The sequence below is a fragment of the Myotis myotis genome, unplaced genomic scaffold, assembly GCF_014108235.1.
Source record: "Myotis myotis isolate mMyoMyo1 unplaced genomic scaffold, mMyoMyo1.p scaffold_m19_p_6, whole genome shotgun sequence".
NCBI classification, from domain to species: domain Eukaryota; kingdom Metazoa; phylum Chordata; class Mammalia; order Chiroptera; family Vespertilionidae; genus Myotis; species Myotis myotis.
Genome location: NW_023416368.1, coordinates 72,953,715 through 72,977,243, shown reverse-complemented (window position 1 = coordinate 72,977,243; position 23,529 = coordinate 72,953,715).

Genomic DNA, 23,529 nt, shown 5'->3' with positions numbered 1-23,529 from the left:
CAGGAGAATCTATCAGGCTGTAACTGACTGTCTTCACTCCATCTAAGAATAATTTGAGATAGACATCTAGAAATCTTGACTGCCTGCCTTCAGAGCTCAGAAACTAAGGTTATAGTCTGCTTCCAATGATTAACCTTCGTTTTCCTTGCTTCTATCGAGATGCCTCTTGTTAAACACCACTGCTTGCACCATAGGCTTAACTTTAGAAATCAAAATACATCACTGCCTCCTGAAATGAAACACAGTTATATATATACTAGAGTCCTGGTGCATGAAAATCGTGCACTCAGGGGGGGTCTCTCAGCCCAACCTGCACCCTCTCGTAGTCTGGGAGCCCTCAGAGGATGTTCAACTGATGGCCCTAGGTCCGCCCTGCAGGCCTAAACTGTCAGTTGGACAACCTTAGTGCTGCCATGAAAGCAAGAGAGGCTCCTGCCACCGCCAATGCACTCACCAGCAGTGAGCACGGCTTCTGGCTGAGCGGTGCTCCTCCTGTGAGAGTGCACTGACCACCAGGGAGCAGCTCCTCCATTGAGCATCTGCCCCCTGGTGGTCAGTGTGTGTCATAGTACTGGTCATTCCACCATTCGGTCGATTTGCATATTAGCCTTTTATTATATAGGATATATATATATATATATATATATATATATATTGATTTTAGAGAGATGAAGGGAGAGGGATAGAGAAATAGAAACATCAATGAGAGAGAAACATGGATCAGCTGCCTCCTGCATGCCCCCACTGGGGATCCAGCCCAAACCCAGGCGTGTGCCCTGAAAGGAATCAAACTGTGACCTCCTGGTTCTTGGGCCAATGCTCAACCACTGAGACTGAAATGCAGCTTTTTAACTGAACTGAACTCTTTTCAAGACTGAGACTGGTTTAATCAGATATAGAACAACCTAACCAACCCAATTTCTGGGATATGAAACTTTCAGAGAAGTTTCAGAGGCTGGAAATGTAGGGATTCAGACCAAGTCAGCCCAAGATGTGCCTCTGTGCCATGGAGATTGTTTTGAACTAAAGGCAACTTTAACTCAGACTCAAGAGAAACTTCCACCCCACCCTTGACTACCTGGAAGAACTTGAATTAGGGCCTTGCCCATGATGGGAGATTATTATAGATCAGCCGTGGGGAAACTACGGCCCACGGGCCGGAACCGGCCCGTTTGAAATGAATAAAACTAAAAAAAAAAAAAAAAAAAAAAGACCGTACCCTTTTATGTAATGATGTTTACTTTGAATTTATATTAGTTCACACAAACACTCCACCCATGCTTTTGATCCAGCCCTCCGGTCCAGTTTAAGAACCCATTGTGGCCCTCGAGTCAAAAAGTTTGCCCACCCCTGTTATAGATAATCTCTTTTGATTGATCTATAGGGTAGGACAAAATTTTATTTTATATTTATTATTTATTAAAATATCTGCTCTTCTTATCATCCTGCAATGACTCTTGAAAGCTCCCAAGGGACCTCATCTCATCCCTAGCTCAGGATGTCTTATGTACCTGATCCCCCTTCTATCTCTGAACATCTCCTGCATGTGGGGTCTCTGACTTTCTCATGTATGTGGGGTTCCCATACATATGTATGTATTAAATTTGATTATTTTCTCTTGCTAATCTATTTTATGTCTATTTGTGTTGTTTTTTAAATGTCATGTCTGTTTGATTATTAGACCAGCCAACAGAACCTTGCATATAGAAAAAGTTTGTTCCTCTCCCATATTGAGGACATAAGAAGGATTAAATGAAGGCAGGAGAAATTACAGGATAGTTAAGACTATGTGCTCTCTTGAATATGATCATAGGTGTGTTAACCTACATGCACAGAAAGAATGGACAGGGATTGCTTAAGGAAAAAATGAGCCTTTTACTGTGCCTACCCACCATGACCAGTCCAGTTCGGAATTCACAATCAGATCACCTGTGAGATTAGTTTCTGCAGAACTCATTTTCATCCATTTAACTGAGCATAACAAAAACAATAACAAGAAAAGAAAAATGATGAAATCCCTTTGTTGAGTTAAATAGTGAATATGGTGAAAAGAACTAAAATTATATTTTAAAAAACACATATGGATACCATTAGACTCAGGTATACAGAACTGGGTTAAACTTGCTCACCAGAGCCTGATGTCAATAAAAGCTGTAATGCTATAAAAAAAAGATAAATTTAACAAAACAAAAATAAATAATATTTATACAGTATACATGATATTCCACAAATATGGAGATCCCCCCTCTCCAGGAGTTTATACAGGTTAAAATGTACACATCTTTTCCAATGTTATGTAAAATAAATAAGCAAATAAAATATTAAGTAAGTTAAGACTGTCACTAATATGAGAGAAGAAGTTCAAGAATGTCTTTGCCACCAATCCAAATGCCATTTTACTAACAAGTTCTGGAAGTAGCTATCTATCCATTTTTATTTTTATTTTTTTTTATTTTTAACCGGCTTTTATTTTACTATTATTTTTAATTTTTTTCAAATACATTTTTATTGATTTCAGAGAGGAAGGGAGAGGGAAGAGAGAAATAGAAACAGCAATGATGAGAGTCATTGATTGGCTGTTATCGATCCATTTTTAAAGTCAAGGTATTTTTCAAAGAAAATATTTGGGATTTTTTTCCCCTTGTTATTCCTTTTCCCACTTTCTTTTCTTTCTTCCTTTTCATCTTAACACATAATAATACAGAATGAAAGCATGTTTATCATCTATAAAAATAAATAAATACAATAAAAAGTAAAAATGTTTAAACAAGTCATCCAACTATCAGAGTAATCTTTAAAACATGTTGGTTAACCTCTGCTTAAAATCCTTTAGTAGCCCCGGTCACTCACAGGAAAAAGACCAATTATCTTCCAGGAGCACATAAGACCGGGGTTTAACTACATATTTCCCTCCATCATCTTTGTATGCATCAATGATTTCAAACCAGAATGTCAAACCAAATATGTCAAACCAGAACTACTTGCAAGTTTTTAAATGTTTAATCCTAACTCACACCGCAGTACTTTTGTACTTCTTTTCTCTCTGGCCTCACTTGTTCACCTAATGATCCCCTGTTTACTTCAAGTCAGAAGAAAGCTTACCTTCTCTTCAAAAATGTCTCCGATACTTCAAAAACAATTTTTTTTGTGTGTTAATCCTCACCCAAGGACATTCTTCCATTGGTTTTCAGAGAGCATGGAAGGGAGGGGGAGAGACAGAGAGAGAGAAGCATCGATTGGTTGCTTCCCACATGCATCCCAACAAGGGCTGGGGATTGAACCCTGCAGAACAATTTAATAGCCTTTGCTTTGTAGACTCATAGTCCTATTATAATGATTACTTGACACATGTGTAATATATGTGCAGGCTAAAGAAATTAAAGAGTTCTAAATAAATGACAAGATATTCATTAACCCAAATAAACTTTATCATTGTTGGAGCATTGTCTTCCAATGTTTTGTTTATAAAGCAAAGTAGAGTTGTATTATTTTAATTGCTAGAGAAGAATCAAGTCTATTTCAAAAAGGGTAGTGATATTCTTGAAGATGTATAAATACAACCTCTTTATCAGTTATTTGCATCCCTTTGTAATCACTAGATTCATAGAACACTGTTATCTGATTTCAGCAGTTTTCCCACCCAGTCTTTATTCTTGATATATAAATAATTTATTTTAAAAAATTCCATAGGGAAATTAAGAAGTTGAGGTAATTTTAGGTCATTTAATCATTCCACTTCATTTTCTCTAAAATAAATAGTTCTGTGGAGAACCATTTAGACATGGTTCTAGAATATTTAGACAATTGTTTCTAGAATAATTACCATTAATAATTTATATTTAGTAGTTTTTCTTGATTTCACACATTTGCTACATGTGTCTCTAGGGGATTTGACTTAAATTCCAATTGAATTTTGGAGTTAATAAATAAATGAATGATAACAAAACTAAGAATAGCTAAATCTAGCTAGCTGAAGTTTAAAACTAATTTTTAAAACAAATAAGCCTCTAGTAAGTACATTTGAATTTATTCCCAAAGCAATTGTAAAGCTAAAGTGGAAGTCTATTTGTTTACATACATATATTCAGAAAATAATCTCTTCACCACTGACAAAAAATATGTACTCAATTTCCTAGTGGTGATCGGTAGCAAGCTCCTAGCTGATTAAATTCCCTGATAAGGTAAGAGCAAGGTTGAAAAACAAATTCCATGATTTAGAGTCAATAGTAGCCCTTCATATTTAAGTATCAGAGCTGAATTGATGCCAAAACAACCAGTTGAAAGGTGAAACATTTAATCAAACAGTAACAAAATATACATAGTTTCTCAATTTTGATGACATTTTAAGTTCCTTTAAAATCTACGAGTCTGATTCTTATTAAAGAAACATAGGACATAAGAGTAAAAGCATTAAAAACAGATAACATTATTTCCCACTGTGCCCTGGCCGGTCTGGCTCAGTTAGTTGGGCATCGTCCGATGCACTGAAAGGTTGCCTGTTTGATTCCCAGTCAGAACACATGCCTGGGTTATGGGCTCAATCCTGGTAGGGAACGTGCAGGACGCAGCCGATCTATGTTGTACTCTCACATCAATGCTTCTCTCTCTCTCTCTCTCTCTCTCTCTCTCTCTCTCTCTAAAAATCAATTAAAAATATTTTTAAGAGTAATTTATTTTAAATAAATAAATAAATAATAGCCCTGACCAGTGTGGCTCAATTGGTTGGAGCATCATTCCATGCACCAAAAGATAGTGGGTTCTATTCCTGGTCAGCGCTTAATCAATGTTTCTCTCTCTCCTTTCCTTTCCTCTCTCTAAAATCAATAAAAAGCATATCTTCAGTTGAGGAAAAAAATATTGTTTCCCATGGTGAGATTTCACTATAGTTATACTTATTTAACCATGAACTTCCAATAACTCTCCTAATTCTCTACCTTGCATTTTAATTAAATTAGAATGAAAGCATTCTTCAAAAATCCTTGTGAGTATAATTGAATGAAATTTAGAAAAAAAAGTCCTATGAAATACTCTCTTATCTTTGATCAACATACTGTTAGATTCCATTCAATTAATTTTTTTAATTATACATTTAGCTCTTCCTTGGAGCAAACAAGACTTGGCCAATAGTAAAAAATGTAACCACCTACTGTGGACGAAAAAGGGATTCTTTGGGAAGTGACCTATCAGGGTGATCAGATCAAAAGTTTCTAACTGGGCACATTATAATGGGTAGTCACATTCCATCACATAACACTTTTAGTTTATCTTTGCCTTAAGTACGCTCTGTCCATTGTTTTTGTTCATCTAGGTTAACACATCTTTGAAATAAGCAAACTCACACTAACGAGAATACATAATCTTAACTATCCTGGAATCCAATCCCCACCTTGTATTCTCCCACCTCCAGGTAATCTTCCTTACATTTGTTCCTTCCATAATTTCAAATGCATAAAAGAGCCCTGGCCAGTGTTTTTCAGCAGTTAGAGGATTGGCCTGAGTACTGAAGGGTCTAGGGCAGGGGTGGGCAACCTTTTTGTAAGTGCGTGCCAAAACCAGCAAAATTTCTGACTCAAAATTCTTCTGCATGCCAACCCTAATTTTTTGAGAACATGTTACACCTACTTGATATCTCTTAAGGTGTACATATGCGAAGAACCTTGAAGAAATAATAAAATTCATTCGAGCGGCAAAAACACAGTATATGATGATGAAAAATACATTTATTTTTTAATAGTCCGACAGAAAACTTTATGACTCCTTTTGATATTATCAGTGGGACTTTTGCTGCTGCATCACTGATGACAGAGATTTTGCATCAGGTTTATATTTCATGACCTTCAGAGATATGTATAAGCTACTACTTTCATCCATCAGGCTACTCCTATTATGAGACTTAACAAAATTCATCACTGAGAACAAAGATTCACAAGTGTATGTGGATGAAAACATGGAGAGTAACGCTGTTGCAAAGTTTTTTAAACAGAAAAAAATTTCTGGAATGGCATTCCAAGTCCTCAATAGTTCATTTTCGACACTTCTCTCTGGTACTCCTGTCTCTAATCACTTTTTTTCAATGTTTTCCAAGTCAACTCTAAGGTCAATAAATTTCTGCTTCCAAATTGAGCTACTCTGAAATTCAATCAACTGCATTTCAAAGTCAGCCATGTCTATCCATGATAACATTTGTAAGTTTAGTTCCTCTAATTTCATGCTGTCTGGAAACCTCATGAATTTTGCTGTCTCTTCCAGTTCTCTGAATTTCACAAATCTTGAGAAGAACTGCTCAATATTTGATGCGACAATGTTTAAAAAAAGTTTTTGAAGGCTTTGACAGTCTGTTCTGTGATCTTTTGGGAGGTCTTTGATGTGCCTCTTGAGGTTTGGAAAATATCTAAATCTCTCACCATCCACATCCCTCTTAAAGACTTCCAGTTTCTTTTCAAAAGCCTTTATGTAACCAACCATAACATCAAGTGTCTTGCCAGTTCCTTGTAATTTAACATTTAAGTCATTCAAATGTTCACAAAAATTGTAAATGGAAGATTATAAGAGAGGGTTTCACGTGCCAGCAAAAGTTACTGGCATGCCATGTTTGGCACGCGTGCCAGAGGTTGCCCACCCCCGGTCTAGGGTTTGATTCCTAGTTAAGGGCAGTACCTGGGTTACAGATTCTATCCCCTCCCTGGTCAGGATGGGTACAGGAGGTAATAAAATGATGTGCCCCTCTCACACCAATGTCTCTTCCTCTCTCTCTCTTTCCCTCCCTCCCTCTCTCTCTCTCTCTTCCCCCCCCTCCATTCCACTCTCCCTGAAAAACAATGGAAAAATATCCTCTAGTGAGGATTAACAAAAAAACACACAAACAAATGCATAAAAGAAACTGCAAAACTATCCTATATAATAAAGAGGCAATATGCAAATTGACCATCACACCCTCTCACAAGATGGCCACCCTTATGTGGTCACAAGATGGCCGCCACAAGATGGCCAGCAGGGGATGGCAGTTAGGGGTGACCAGTCCAGCAGGGGAGGGCAGTTGGGGATGACTGGGCTGACAGGGGAGCAGTTAGGTATTGATCAGGCTGGCAGGCGAGTGGTTAGGGAGTGATCAATCTGGCAGGTAGAAGCAGTTAGGGGCAATCAGACAGGCAGGCAGGTGAGCAGTTGGGAGCCAGCAGTCCAAGATTGTGAGAGGGATGTCCAACTGCTGGTTTAGGCCTGATCCCACAGTCGGACATCCCCCGAGGGGTCCCAGATTGGAGAGGGTGTAGGCTGGGCTGAGGGACATGCCCCCAGTGCACAAATTTTGTGCACCTGGCCTTTAGTTGTCCTCATAAGCATTTGAGGTCTTGCTTCCCAGCATTGTCATCAGTTTGGGCTCCAATAAACTCTTATAAAGTTTCTCTACAGGTTTTATCACTTCTTACATTGATAATACTTAATAGTTCATAATTCATGCATGTACATCAGAATTAATGATATATTTTTATCCCCTTTTATATTATTTGACTTCCATATTAACTGATCTGTCATCAGTATCCTCTTGATCATACTTTACTGAAGAAGCAAGAGGTATTCAGGTAGTAAATAAAATTTCTATTTAAAAAGTTGATTTGCATCTCTATCCAAATTGAAATAAAAATATTTCTATTAATGATTCCTTACAATTTTTTTTTTACTCAAAAGTATATGGGAACAGTCCTTACTTTATGCTCAATTTTTCCATGAACCAAAAACTGCTTTAAAATAGTTGTCTATTTTTTTTAAAGTAATGTCATTTCATCTTTCCTAATATCCCTCATCAATCCAAGGGTGCTTGTTTATTCACTCAGCTTTCACTGATTATGTAACCTGGGGCAAATTGCTTAACTTCCAGGAGTCCTAATTTCCTCACCTGGAAAATACAGATGGAAATAATCATGACTTCAGAGAAAGGATGAAATAAACATCAATTGAAAACATTTTGAAAAATGTCAGCAAGTGTTGGCTAGAGATGATGTTAGTATCATTGTCCATTAAAGCATCCATCCACAGGTAGGCTGTTATACATAGCTAGAATGAGGTTCACAAATGGTAAGGATGGGTGTGGAGCTTATGGTTGCTTTCCTCTTTAGGCATTTCTGAATTGCTAAACAATTTATGAGTTGTTAAAATTTTTATAAAAACATTAAATTTTTTGTTTTCAGTCTCATGAAATGTGTTCAGATGAGTTGGGATGGAATTGACTGGAAAGAAAGTATAAGAGAAGGGAAGGAAACAAAGAAAGTAAGAAAGAGAAGGAGAGAGGTTGAAAAGGTAGAGGTTGCATGTATGAATATAACCAAAAAAAAAAAAAGAAATAAATGATGAAAGGAAGAAAGCAGCAGTCTGCCTGAGTGGACATGGACTAGGATGCAAAAGAATAGAAAGTTGTGGGTAAAAAATTAATTTAGCTCTTCAACAAGCATTTATTTGGTACCTATTTTTTTAATATATTTTTATTAATTTCAGAGAGGAAGGGAGCAGGAAAGAGAGATAGAAACATCAATGATGAGAGGGAATCATTGATTGGCTGCCTTCTGCACACCCCCTACTGGGGATCAAGCCTACAACCTGGGCACATGCCCTGACTGGGAATCGAACTGTGACCTTCTGGTTCATAGCTTGATGCTCAACTACTGAGCCATGCCAGTGAGACCTATTATTTTACTGAATATATATATATAATCTAGACTCTACAGGGGAGCTATATAAATACAATACCCAATTCACCTACGCCCTGACTTTAAAATCTGACCAGCATCTTATCTGCATGCATAGAAGTGACCTCACCATCGCTGTATTCTTCACAACACTATTGGCACTAATAAGGCTTACTGTCAAAACAGAATACAGTAAAATGTACCAGGAAGCCGGATTTTTCCATTCATCTCTAATTCACTGCTAGACACTTTATGCCTGTCTTAAGTATGACTGTTTTGAATGAATAGACATACACATCATAGATCTTATTTTTTTAATATTATCATTGATTTCAGAAAGGAAGGGAGAGAGATAGATAGAAACATCAATCATGAGAAAGAATCATTGGTTAACTGCCTCCTGCATGCCCCCTACTGGGGGGAATCTAGTCCGCAACTTAATGTGCCCTTGACCAGAATCGAACCTGGGACCCTTTAGTCCGCAGGCGGACGCTCTATCCACTGAGCCAAACTGAATAGGGCTAGATTCTTCTTTAGATTGCTTAGTAGTTTCCATTTTTTTAGTGTATGTATACTAATACTATTTGGCATTTTTGTACACAAAACAATGATCAGTGTACTTCAAGGACTATGTAAAATATTCTCAGTAATTTTCAGTGTGTGTGGCTTTTGTTCTACAGGCTAATTACGGAACATAACACCCACCTAAAATGTGAATCTTTTTATTTATTGATTGAGGATAACCAGTTTATAAGGAATTCCCACTGTTCCCTGTGGCTATAGATTACAGAGATAAACACCACTCAAAGATCCATTAAGAACAGGAAATCTAAACAAAATTTCCGAATCAGCCTTGGAACAAAATAAGTTAGATCTGAAATTGGAGTTTTCTGAGAAGCCTCTGAATTTACCTATATAGCAACAATCATTAATTCATCATGTTGGTACTCTAATTGTGAATAGCAGTAAGTTGCAAATATTTTGTTAAGTGGAGGTTTACTGAGGTAATGAAAAATCCCATGATCTCAGATTTGCAAAAGAAAGAATAGACTCTTTGTATTCTGCTTATAGAGAAGCTCAGCAGTGTATAAGCCTTCTCTTTAAAAACACTCTTAGCTTGCCCGCTGGTGTTTCTCTGCGGTTAAACTTCGACCCAGGAACCAAGAGGTCACCATTTCCATTCCAGCCAGGGTATATTCAGTGTTACTATTTCTCTATCCCTCTTCCTTCCTCTCTTTAAAAAGAACAAACAACCACAGACTAGTGTACCTCAACGTGGGGTTGGGGGGACAAAAAGAGATAAATCAAAGAACTTATACACTTACATGCATAGCCCATGGACACGGGCAATAGGGTAGTAAAGACCTGGGGTGGTGGTGAGTAGGGGCTGGGAAGAGGAGGGTAAAGGGGGGTGGTGAATGGGAGATATCTATAATACTATCAAATATAAAAAATATATCGTAAAAAATAGCTTTAGCAGGTTTGGCTCAATGATTAGAGTGTCAGCCTATGCACTGAAGGGTCTCAGGGTTCAATTTTGGTCTAGGGCACGTCCCTTAGTTATAAGCTTGATCCCCCTGGTCAACCAATCGATGTGTCTCTCTCACATCAATGTTCCTCTTTCTCTGTCTCTCCACCTCCCTTCCAATCTCTCTAAAAATCATGGAAATATCCTCAAGTGAGGATTAATAAAACAAACAAACAAAAAGCACCTCTAAATAAAAACAAAACACTCTTAGTTTTATTCTGTACTGTTTCAATTCATCCATGCATCCCTTTTTTTTTTTTTTTTGTCATAATATCAAAGGCATCATAAAAGTTGTGAAGACAAGTCTTACTGAGATAATCCTAACTACTAGGAAATAAAGACAATGAATTATATCAGTGATAACTAACTCTGGTTTATGAATGCCGTAGAGGACTCTGGAAAGCCGGAGAAAGAAATCTTCCTGGCAATGAAAGTTTTGATACAGAAGAACTATGGTGATAGGCTCAAACAATTACAATTCTTCATCTAGAAAAGAAAAACAGAAGAACTAGGCATCTTGGTCAAAGATATATCTGGCCCATAACAGTGGTGAACTAACATAACCCAAAACCAAGGACAAAAGAGAAAGCAATAGCTTGTCTTAAGTTACAGTAAAAGGGAGAAACTGAAAAAGACTGACCGATGCCCTGACAGTACAGTTGAGCATAATAGGAACAATTGTTGAGGGAATGTGTAAAACCCTTAACTCTTTGTTCCTTCAAACAATAATACTTCTTTTCACTTGTTTGTTTCCCTTGTGGTTCTGCCTAAAGGAACCAAGAAGATTTTAAAGCTATGACTTTTTATGACAGTTGTTACACAAGTTGATAAATTTTAATAAGCTTTCAATGTATGCCTAAGGTGAACACAAAGAAAACTAGTCAAGCCTATCCAACATTTAGTCAGTGCTTGTTTGCTTTTTAACTTTGCTTTTATCCTAATATTTGACATAAAGAAACTTCCTTTACCTTTCTGAGTTCAAAGATTTTGAGGCACTTCAAACTCTGAATCTCCGGGAAATAATATCCAAAATTCTAAATAAAAAAAATAATAGCAGAATAATTAATAGACTTCACTGCAAAACAGAACCAGTGTAACTCCAAACAAGCAAATCATGTAGTATGCATGACAAATCTAAAGGTCATGTATCAACTTCAAGAAGCTGTGGTAAAACACTTGATAACTTACTGTTTAAAGAATATGATGTGTCCCTTGCATAACATTGAATCCATGACATTTTCTTTCTCTGCTGCTTCATTGTGATTTTAATACATTTCTTTTCCCCTTAAATAAGGTCATCTATATTTATAGATATCATGATTTAGATAGGAATTTATATTCATCTTGCCTTCTTTGTCTGAAGTAATTATGTTGAGCTAGAATAGTCATTTTGATGGTTTTACTTCTCTGTTTATTTATTTATTTTTAAATTGATTTCAGAAAGGAAAGGAGAGGGTGAGAGAGATAGAAACATCAATGTTGAGAAAGAATCATTGATTGGGTGCCTCCTGCATGCCCCCTACTGGGGATTGAGCCAACAACCTGGGCATGGGCCCTGACTGGGAATCAAACCAAGACCTCCTGGTTCATGGATCGTCACTCAACCACTGATCCACACTGGCTTGGCTACTTCACTATTTTTATACAGAAATGTTTACCATACTATAAAAATATTCTGAGAAAAAATTATCAATAACTGATGTATGAATGTTCACACTATCATATGAACATATGTTCACCCTAGTCTAATTCAAGCATCAACATTGTAACGATGCCCCAACTGACACACGTCCAGGTTACTATCATAACATTTTAGCCTCAAAATTCTACAAAACTAGTGTCAAAGGATACATGTCTCTATTCTCTTAGGAATTCCAATGCTCATTGTAATTGTTCAATCTGAATAGAAAACTCAAGTACATTTATTTCCTCAATAATAAAAAAGTAGAAGTTAAAGTTTGATCAGGTAATAAAAATCTTGTCTAAGCGGTATTTATACTATCAGTTGGAACTCTAGATCGTTAAGCATGTTATTAAGTAACAGAAACCAGATGTAATTTTGTGAGGACTGAATTGCTTCTCATGACTCAGTCTCCTTTTTTACTCTTTCTACCCAATGGCACCTCAAAGTTATTTGTATGCTAGTTTGTTATTATGGTTGCTTTTTTGTAAAGTAAATGTAGTTTGGTAAATAACTCATGGGGATTTTGCATAATGGTTTAACATCTATCCTTTCATGCAAGTTTATTATTAAAGAATTTTGCCATCAGCGACTGTAGAGATTCTGTAATAAAGAAGAAAACATGATATCTATTGATATTTATTAAACTAACAGTGATCTCATTTTATAACTTCTGCTTGCTTAGTACTTTATTCTCTTTTGAATTTTTTCTTCTTATAGATAGTAATAGTAATAGACAGGATAGTAACTTATAGCAAATGTGATTTACTCTTAGAGAAAGTTGTTTTTACTGTTATTATGTCATTTCTAATAAAATCAAATAACATTTTAATAGGGACCAAGGAAGTCCTGTGAAAACAATCTTTCAGAACATCCTCTCATGTTTTTAATGTGAGTCTTTGTAATTATCTACACAGTCACTTACTTTAAAGGTTAGTTAGCCCCTGCAAATTAAAAATCCCAGCCGCGGTTAGTGCTGGTCATTCAGCAAAGTCTGTGCTCTGGAAATAGCAAAACCATTTCAACATTCTACTAGGCTAAATATAACTTTTAAGGGAAATCTAATACAAAAATCAAAGTCTTGTGACAAATTACAAAGTCGGTATTATTATACTTTTTTTTATATAATGGGGTTATAAACAAATGTGGAGGTTCTAGTAAAGTAGGGCTCTACTCCACATGTGCCACTTACCATCTCTGTTGCTGTGAGCATATTACTCAATATCTTTCCTCCTGTTTCCTTATGCTAAAATGGACATAAAATAGGACTTACCTCACTGAGAGGCACAAACATGAATGAGATAATATACAAAGCCTATAGCATGAAGCATGACATACTATTGGGCAATTAAAAATAAATAAATAAAAACAAAATACTATTGTCATTTTATTATACTAAATATCTATGTACTATAAATACTATGTATTACACAAAACAAACATATATGTTAAAATATGAGATAATATAATTATAATATATGTATTATAAATATATATGTAATGTTATATGCAACATAGATAATGTGTAATATATTTATAGAAATATTATATATCACATTTATGTTAATCATTGACATTTATTATAAAATGTTATTATTATTTTTATTTTTTTTTTTTATTTTATTTTATTTTTTTTATATTTTATTGATTTTTTACAGAGAGGAAGGGAGAGAGATAGAGAGTTAGAAACATCGATGGGAGAGAAACATCGATCAGCCGCCTCCTGCACATCTCCTACTGGGGATATGCCCGCAACCCAGGTACATGCCCCTGACCGGAATCGAACCTGGGACCTTTCAGTCCGCAGGCCAACGCTCTATCCACTAAGCCAAACCGGTTTCGGCATATTATTATTTTTAATACATTTTTATTGATTTCAGAGAGGAAGGGAGAGGAAGAGATAGAAGCATCAACAATGAGAGAGAATCATTGATCAGCTGCCTCCTGCACGCCCCTTACTGGGAATAGAGCCTGCAACCTGGTCATGTGCCCTTGACCAGTATCAAACCCAGGACTCTTTAGTCTGCAGGTCGACACTCTATCCACTGAGCCAAACCAGCAAGAGCTAAAATGTTATTCTTAATAATATTTAATCATTGCTGTTTCTCTTCTCTCTGTGCTACCACGTGTCCCATCATAGGTACATATTTGAGAAATAATTGTATTTACTGTCATGTAAAAATATTTTAAGGTTTATTAATAATGTTATCTGAGTTCTATGTTTATTTTAGAACTTGAATCACAAGATAATGTCAGGGGGTATAGAAAACAAATTATTTCTCATTGAAAATATTTTCTGCTACCTTTTAAAGAACTTTTTAACTTCAACTATAACTTGGTGAGTAAACTCCATCTGAGGAAGAATGTGAAATAAAGAGGGAAATAAAATTGTAAGATTGACATGTAAAACAATTAGTTATCAGTCTCTTCTTTCATAATTTTCATCCAAATTGAGCTATTATTACAGCACTATGTCTGCTGCTTTTATTGTTGGGTTTACAATGATCATTGGTTTTGAATACATTCAGATGTAGTAATCCTACATTTACAATATAGATGAAGAGAAATCCAGGAATTGTTATTCCATTTTCCTTTACTTATTCTCAATGTCTTTAATATATTTGGTATAATTATAACTGTCATCATACAGTGATGAAAGGTACATTTAAAACTCTCCCTGAACAGGAAGACTAAAGTGGAATAAATGAGGAAATCCTCTTTTTAAAGAATATTTACGTAATTCCAAACAAATAGAGTGCACTCTCTTCTATCTTTTTTATTAAATAAACAATCTGCCTGGGAAAGCCACATGCCTTAGAGATCACAGATAGAGCACCTTCCCTCTGTGGAGCTCTGAAGGCAACAGGAAATGAAAACAAATGAGAAATAAGCATTAACTTCTGGCAGGAAAGTCATGTATCCGGATTCAGAGCTGGATTAAGGACAGAGATCCAAAGAAGATAGTCAACATAGAACCATTGAAGCTGAGAACAATGCATTGTTTTACATATGGACCAAGCTGCATAGAAAGGACTCATTTCAAATAGCCCATTTTCCTTAAAAGAGATAAACTTCATTCTTTTTTCTTTTTATAATTATAACTTAGTGAGCAAACTCCATCTGAGGAAGCATGTGAAATAAAGAGGGATCTAAAACTATAAGATTGGCATATAAAACAATTTTATTATGGAAAAATTGAACATATAAAAGCAGAGAGAGAAAAGCACCCCCTGTATTCATTACCAAGCTTCACCCTGACTCCGCTCCAAGTCATTTTGAAATAGATCCCAGGCATCACACCATTTTGTCCACAAGTATTTCACTATGTATCTCTAAAGACAAACACTTTTAAAAAACAGAACTATGATACTATTATCACATGTATAAGGTATTTTCATATAAAATCTGCTAATTTTGATGCAAATGGATCAATCATTTTTCATTTGACTTCTGGGTTTTGTGCCATGCTTAGAAATGCCTTCATGAAAAGACTGTAAATGAATTTACATATGTTTTCTTCTGGTAATACTTTAAATTCAAAGACCATTTAGTGAATTTTAAATGATTGTCCAGGACATGCAGGGTCCTTAAGTATTGGGAAGAGGGAGAGTGACAGAGTAATCAGAGCCAAGAAAGAGTAATTCCTTTGTGCCCTTCCTCACCTATAAAGCATTTACTTCCAAAAAGCACCCTTCCAGACCCAGTTCCACTGACCTCACTCCTCGGGCCAGAGCCTCGGGCCAGAGCCTCGTGCGGACTCTGTGATTTCTGGGCAGTCTCTTCTTTCTCCTCCTACTTCTTCCTCTTCATCTTTCTCTCCTCCTTCTTCTCCTTAAGAAGTACTTTAACTCTTAAATTATTTTCTTACTTAATTGTACTAATTAGGATTTCTGGAACATTATTAAAGTACTAGAGGCTTGATGCACAAAATTCGTGCAAGAGTAGGCCTCCCTTCCCCACCTGTTGCCGGCACCGGCTTCCCTCTGGCACCCGGGACCCGGGCTTCCCTCACAGCTCTGGTTTCATCCAGAAGGTTGTCCGGTCTAATTAACATATTATGCTTTTATTATTATAAGTAATATCTTCTTTAGTGGGAATTAAAAGATGATATAATGAAAAAAAATCTAGCACCCCGCTGGTGTGGCTCAGCAGTTGAGCATCGACGCATGAACCCAGAGGTCACTGGTTCGATTCCCTGTCAGGGCACATGCCTGGATTGTGGGTTCAATCCCCAGTAAGGGGCATGCAGGAGGCAGCTAATTAATGTTTCTCATCGATAGGTCGACGCTCAATCACACCAGTTGGTAATATAATTTTTTTATTTTTCAATTACAGTTGACATACAACATTATATTAGTTTCAGGTGTACAACCTAGCGATTAGACATTACATAACTTACTAAGTGATCTTCCTGATAAATCTCGTACCCACCTGACACCATACATAAGCAATGCAATATTATTGACTATATTCCCTATACTTTATATCCTGATGACTGTTCTGTAACTACTAACTTGTACTTAATCCTTTCACCTTTTTCACCCATTCCCCAACACCCCTCCATCTGACAACTCTCAAAATGTTCTCTGTACCTATGAATCTGTTTCTGTTCTGTTTGTTCATTTATTTTGTTTTGTTTTTTAGGTTCAATTGTTGATCGATATGTATTTATTGCCACTTAACTCATATTTTTAACCTTTTTCTTCTTCTTCTTAAATAAGATCCTTTAATATTTCATATAATACTGGTTTGGTGTTGATTCTAAATGATAGCTCTGCTCAATAGAGTAGTCTTGGTTGTAGGTCCTTGCTTTTCATCACTTTGTTTCCTGTAGAATCCTTTCTCACCTACAAGGTATCTGTTGAGAAATCAGCTGACAGTCTTACAGGAGCTCCCTTAGAGTATTTAACTGCTTTTAAGATTCTCCAAAAAAGATAAACTTAAAAAAACAATTACCAAATAGATTTTCTCCTAAAGGTTGAATAATACTTGCCTTTTGTAACTATCACCATTCCAAAAATAGAGAAATTGACTAATTAAAATAATTTTTCAAGTTTTTCATTAAGGTGCATATTATAGACAAATTAGCTTGTATGAGTTTATTTTTGCTATCGTTTGAGAGGAGGGCACACATGGGTAAAATTCTAGTGTTTTATAATAAATCTACCTCTCACTATGTTCAATCCCTTTGACATGTAGCTAAACGCAGGAGTGGGTGACTGGGATATCATGGGCATTAAGAAATCAGAACAGGAACCAGCCACAAGCCTACAACATAACTTTACCTGTGCAAAATGGATGGAGTGTTTTTTCAGCACCATTTTCAAACACAAAGGAAAAACAAATTTCTATGAGTTGGTCAATATAGATGTGTTTGGATGAAAAATCTGAAATCCAAAAGTATCCTTGGGTTGTCATATTATATCAACTGTTAGATTTCACAGAACTAAAAATAAAATTAAAATATTGAATAAAATTAAGTACTAAAAAGAGTACAATACAGAGAAAGAGGTAAGATAACAAGATATCTGAAAAATACTTGAAACAAATTTAAATATAAGCACCATAGAAATGCATAATTTGATGGGACTACTCATTCCTACATACAGTGCACAAATTTAAAATTTTTGTTCAAATCTCGGAAACTATTTGTATATTTATGTATTTATTTATTTATGTATTGAATTTATTGGGGTGACACTAGCTAACAAAATTACATAGATTACAGGGGCACAATTATACAACACATCAATCTGTAAACCATACTGCATGTTCATCACCCGAGGTCAAGTCTTCATCCATCACCATTTATGCCCTCTATACCCTCTTCTACCTCACCCCTTTCCCTCTAGTAATCACCATATTGTTGCCTGGGCCCATGAATTCTTTCTCTTTGTTTTTTCTTTTTAGCTCAATCCCCCCACTCTCCCTCACCCGGTTCCTCTCCCCATACAGCTGTTGGCATGCTCTCTGTCAATGAGATCTTGGAAACCATTCAATTTAAAATATGTCCAGAGAAAAATGACAAAGATTGTAAAGAGACTTGAAACCTTATGATGAACAAACTGTAAATTTCTATGATGAAAACATGAATGAATATTTAGGCAAAATATCATGGTTGCTTCCAAGTACTTGAAAGAATGACATGAGGAAGAGGGAGCAAAGTTTTTCTGTGTCATACCAGGGTATAGAATCAGAACAAACAAATCCTTTTCTATTTAGGAAATACTTTAATATTCAACATAACAAACAACTTTATAACAGTTTGAGCTGTTCAACAAAAGAAGGAGTTACCTGGCTTAGGTACATTACTAAATGTGTTAAAGAAACCCTGGGTAATGATACTGAGGGATGCTGCCCGAGAGATCAAGTATCGGATGAAGAATATTACAAGATGATTGCATTAGCATAATGGAGGTTTCCTTACAGCATGAAGACTATTTGACTAAATCCTGCCAGGTAGAGGAATGAGTTGGAAGCAGGTTTGGCACTAGAGCTAGTTGATTGGCTTGGAGGTGCATGTCTCCTACCTAATGAGAAGGTCTCTTACAACATTCAGCAAGCTGTACAACAGTGTACAGCTTGTAAGAAACCAGCAGGGCCTGTTGTAGTTCTTTGCTCTGCATTCCTGTTTAGCCTGTCCCTACACCCATGAAAAATTTTCTTTTCAGCTTGCAAAACCTACTTAAGCTATTGCTAAACAAGAAACAAGGATACCACAATAAAGTAGCAAACACGGGAAGTTCATTACAATTTGTCCTTATTCTTACAGGTTCTTATGTGGAAACGTATAAATTCCTCAACACCACCTTGGTAGATTCTAAAAGAAAATATAGTGTATTATTTTACATTTTGACTTTGAGGTTTTGAGGCAGTTTAACTCATACAATCTGCTTGGAATTCTCAAGAGCCAACTTTTGGTAGTAAATCATGTAGGAAGTTTTTTAACCTTTATATTAATTTTCTTCCTCCTCATCCTAGAAAGCACAGGTTGGTATGTTTCTGTGCTTATCTGCACATTTAAGAAGCCATTATTTTGTGCCTGGTGACCTGGCCCCAGGGTACAGTAAAGAGGATGCAGAGTTGAACTATACCATTGGAACAATTAGATTGATTGACTAGATAGATCTAATTCACACACAAGGAAGTTATTTGTCATTCTCTATAATTTGTAAGGGGGTCAAAGAATTTTGAGGCCAACAAGTTAAGGCAATACACTTTTTAATAGTACCGTTCTATTTCACTGTGTGACTGCATGACCGTTTTGAAACCAGTTTTCTATTGGTATTGATGTTGCTCCTATTGTCATTAGGAAACAACACTGAAAATCATTTCTTTGTACAGACACCTTTGCACACATTTCAAAAATCATTTAGATAAGCGTATAGAAAGAGAATTGCTGAAGCAAAAAGTATATAATCAAGGTTCTTCTACAGAAAACAATCTCTATACAAGGAGGACAGTGAGTTGTCAGTAATGGTGAAACACATAGTGGTCTAGAAAGGATGCTGAGAAAAGTGCTAGGAAAATACCCAATAACTAGAGGCCCGGTGCACAAAATTCATGCTTAGGGAGGGGGAGATTCCCTCACCCCGGCCTGCACTCTCTTGCAATCCAGGACCACTGGCTCCTAACCACTCGCTTGCCTGCCTGTCTGATCATCCCTAACTGCTCATTTGCCTGCCTGATTGCCCCTAACCACCTCTGCCTCAGCTCCCGCTGCCATGGCTTTCCCTGGAAGGATATCTGGAATGACGTCCAGTCTAATTAGCATAGTACGCTTTTATTATTATAGATTTGTCTATACTTACTTCTCTCTTTTCACCTTTCCTCAGTCTCTTTCATCTGTTTGCTTCTTTAATGTTTCCTTTGCCTACCTCTGACACTATGTAAAGGATTTGGGCAGTTGTTGTGCTTGACCATCACTATCAATATTGTGCTAATCAACTCAAGATAGTACTTTCATGAGATTTGAAAAAAAAGGTTAATGGGGTTTACATGCTCATTAATTTCTTATTATACATGTCTGAATTCAATGCTCTATGAATATTTATATTTTATTCACAATGCTTTTGTTTAAAGGTGGAAAATCTAAGTGTCTGGAGAGGCCTACAGCCTAACTTAGCATTTCTTGCTCAAATTGAAGAGTGGATAATTTAGAGGGCTTTGAAGAATTTCCAGGCTCTCTACTCCAGAAAAATAAATGTTCTGAACTTTTACTACATTCTTAAGAGACAGAGGTACAAATATATAATTGATGAAAAGAAAATTACCATCAGCTTCCTTGGGGCTTAATGCAATTAGCTGTTATATTGGCAAATCCTAGGTGACTCCTCAAAAAGAGGAGTATAAAAATATTTTAGGGGGTTAGAATGAGCTAGCATGATCCTTGGACAAAATAAATTCAACTACAGGAGTCAAAAAATATATGTATCTTCCCTTAATGTATACATGTAAATATCCTATCTAATAAAAGACAAAAAGGGTAATTGACCGTACCTTCACTACACTTCCCATTGGCTAATCAGGGCGATATGCAAATTAACTGCCAAGAAAGATGGCAGTTAACCGCCAACAAAGATGGCGGTTAATTTGCATACATAGGCACCAAGAAATGGAGCGAAGCCAGCTGGCCCCGGGCAGGAGCAGTGAGCAAAGGCCAGCATGGCGAGCGAAGAGCAAAGAGGGAAGTCTGCCGCACAGGCCTCCGCCATGCCCCCGGGGCCCGCGCGTGGTGAGCGAGGAGCTAAGCCCCTCGCCCACCGCGCTGGAACCTCCTGGCGAAGAGCGAAGGCCTGGGTTCTGGGAGCCGGAGGTAAACTGGTGCCAGCAGCCAGGGGAAGGGACCCCCGAGGGGCCCCAGACTGCGAGAAGGCACAGGCCACGCTGAGGGACCCACCCGAGTGCACAAATTTTTGTGCACCGAGCCTCTAGTCTTATAATAAAAAATTATGAAACTATTGGCATAGCATTCCTAAGAGCTGAGCACATAAATGCATCCATATATTTCCTCTTTCAATGCAAACAAATAAAATTTGAACTGCTATCAACAGCACATATTAAAATTAACTAAAAATGGATTAAATATTTGAATATAAGACCTGAAACTATAAAATATATAGGACAATGATAGGCATAAATTTGTGGGTCTTGATCTGAGAGGGGTTTTTGTGAACTTGACTCCAAAAGAAAAAAATGAATGGGACTGCATCAAACTCAAAAGTTTCTGTTAACAAAACAAAAAAGTAACCAACTGACTGGAAGAAGATATTTACAAATGATACCTCTGATAAGGGGCTAATACCCAAAATATATAACTAACCCATACAACTCAACAACAACAACAAATAATCTGATCAAAAAATGGGCAGAGAACCTGAATAGATATTTTCCAGACAGGACATACAGGTGGACAACAGGTAAATAAAAAGACACTCAATATCACTAGTTATAAGGGAAAATGCAAATTGAAACCATGAGGAGATACCACCTCACACCTGTTAGGTTAGCTGTTATCAATAAGATAAGAAATAACAAGTGTTGGAGAGGCAGTGGTGAAAAAGGAACACTCGCTTACTGCTAGTGGGAATGCAAAATGGTACAGCCACTACGGAAAAATTTAAGAATAAAGCCACCATATGACCCAGCAATCCCTTTTCTGGTTATACACCTTAAAAATCTGAAAACACTTTTCATAAAGATATATGTACCCTTATGTCCATTGCAGCATTATTCACAATAGTCAAGACATGGAAACAATCTCTCTGTCAACAGATATTTGGATAAAGAAGATGTGGTACATATATACAATGCAATACTATTTAGCCATGGAAATGTTGAAATATTGTCATTTGCAACAACATGGGTTTGCAAAGAAATTTAATAGAACTGTAACTCTAGGCATGTCATTGGGAGTTAAGAGTGTAGAGAAAGAAAATCATTCTTTCCCCTATAACCATTTTAAGTTCATTGTCTGGGGGACTGTAAATTAAACAAAAGACAAATCAACAAGAGAGAGACACCAAAGCCGGTTTGGCTCAGTGGATAGAGCGTCTGCCTGCGGACTGAAGGGTCCCAGGTTCGATTCCGGTCAGGGGCATGTGCCTGGGTTGCGGGCATATCCCCAGTGGGAGATGTGCAGGAGGCAGCTGATCGATGTTTCTCTCTCATCGATGTTTCTAGCTCTCTATCTCTCTCCCTTCCTCTCTGTAAAAAATCAATAAAATATATTAAAAAAAAACAAAAACAAAACAAGAGAGAGGCAAGCAGGCTCATTAACATACATGCACACTGTACATGCACATGGGAGCACCCAGTAATGAATCACTGGTTTGATTAGAACTTGGGTTTACATAGCATCTTAACAAAAGAAGAATAATTTTGTAAGAGAAGTGACAACACAAAAGAAAATGATTCTGAGCTTTTAAAGGCAGAAAATTGTGGAAAGGCAAATACATGGGGAAATGATAAACAAGGGCTAGTTTTAGCAAAGTTTGTGATATCGGGCTGCCTATGGACTCATAAGGGTCTGGAGTTTTCTTTGGTGATTAACCGCTATTCTTCTTAGGAGAGGGAACACCTTTACAAATGTATGTCCTGCTTTTTGGCAAATAGAGTTTAGAGAGCTTTTTTAATATTTACTTAATTGCCTTCAGCCAAAAAAAAAATCCTTATGCCAAAGTAGTATATTTTGGGTTGTCATATTCTACTACCCTTCAAGGTCATCACAAACCTCCTTCAATGATGCAATTCAGGAAATGTATTACTTCATTTTATTAAGGTCTTTACATGGAAAAATAAATTTTATTCTGTGGGTGTTTAATTTATGGGAGTTGTTTTAGATTTAAATAAGGAGAGAAGCTGCACTTTTCCCCACACTTTGCCAAAAAAATAATTTTACAGTATCATTCACCCTGAAGGGCTTGTGTTTTATTTTTCACATATATTTAAGTATTGAAAAGAACATAATAAAACAAGGCCACTCATGATTATTGTATACTCTATGGAATAGCAGATGTTGCAAAGTATCCTGAGGGCAAAAGAAGCTGCCAAAATTGAACACATCAGTTTTAATAACTCTGGAACACATTTTTTGCCAAGTGTTTTAAGTACAGGAAATGGTTTGAGCCACTCTGAACTTCTTTTTATTTAAACGGCAACTACAGGTTGAGTCTTTAAGAAGATCTGAGGTTAATATCCAACATTTATAAAAAAAAAACAAAAAAAAAAACTTACAAAACAACACCAAAAAACAAATAACAATCCAATCAAATAATGGGCAATGGACTTGAATCAACAATTATCCAAAGAGGACATATGGATGGCCAGTAGATATGCTCAGTGTCACAAATCATCAGAGAGATGTGAATTAAAACCACAATGAGATATCATCTGACACCTGGCAGGACGGCTATCACCAATAAATCAACAAACAAATGTTGGCAGGGATGTGGAGAAAAGGAAATCCCCGTGCACTGGTGCTGTGGCTGCAGATTGGTGCGGCCGCTGTGGAAAACAGCATGTGTTAATTTTATCAGAATAGAAATTCGCTTAAAGGAAAAATCAGAAATATTTTTGGACTTGTATTGTGTATCTATGTGCACATCTTTATGTTTGAACCACAACCATTAAACCATTTT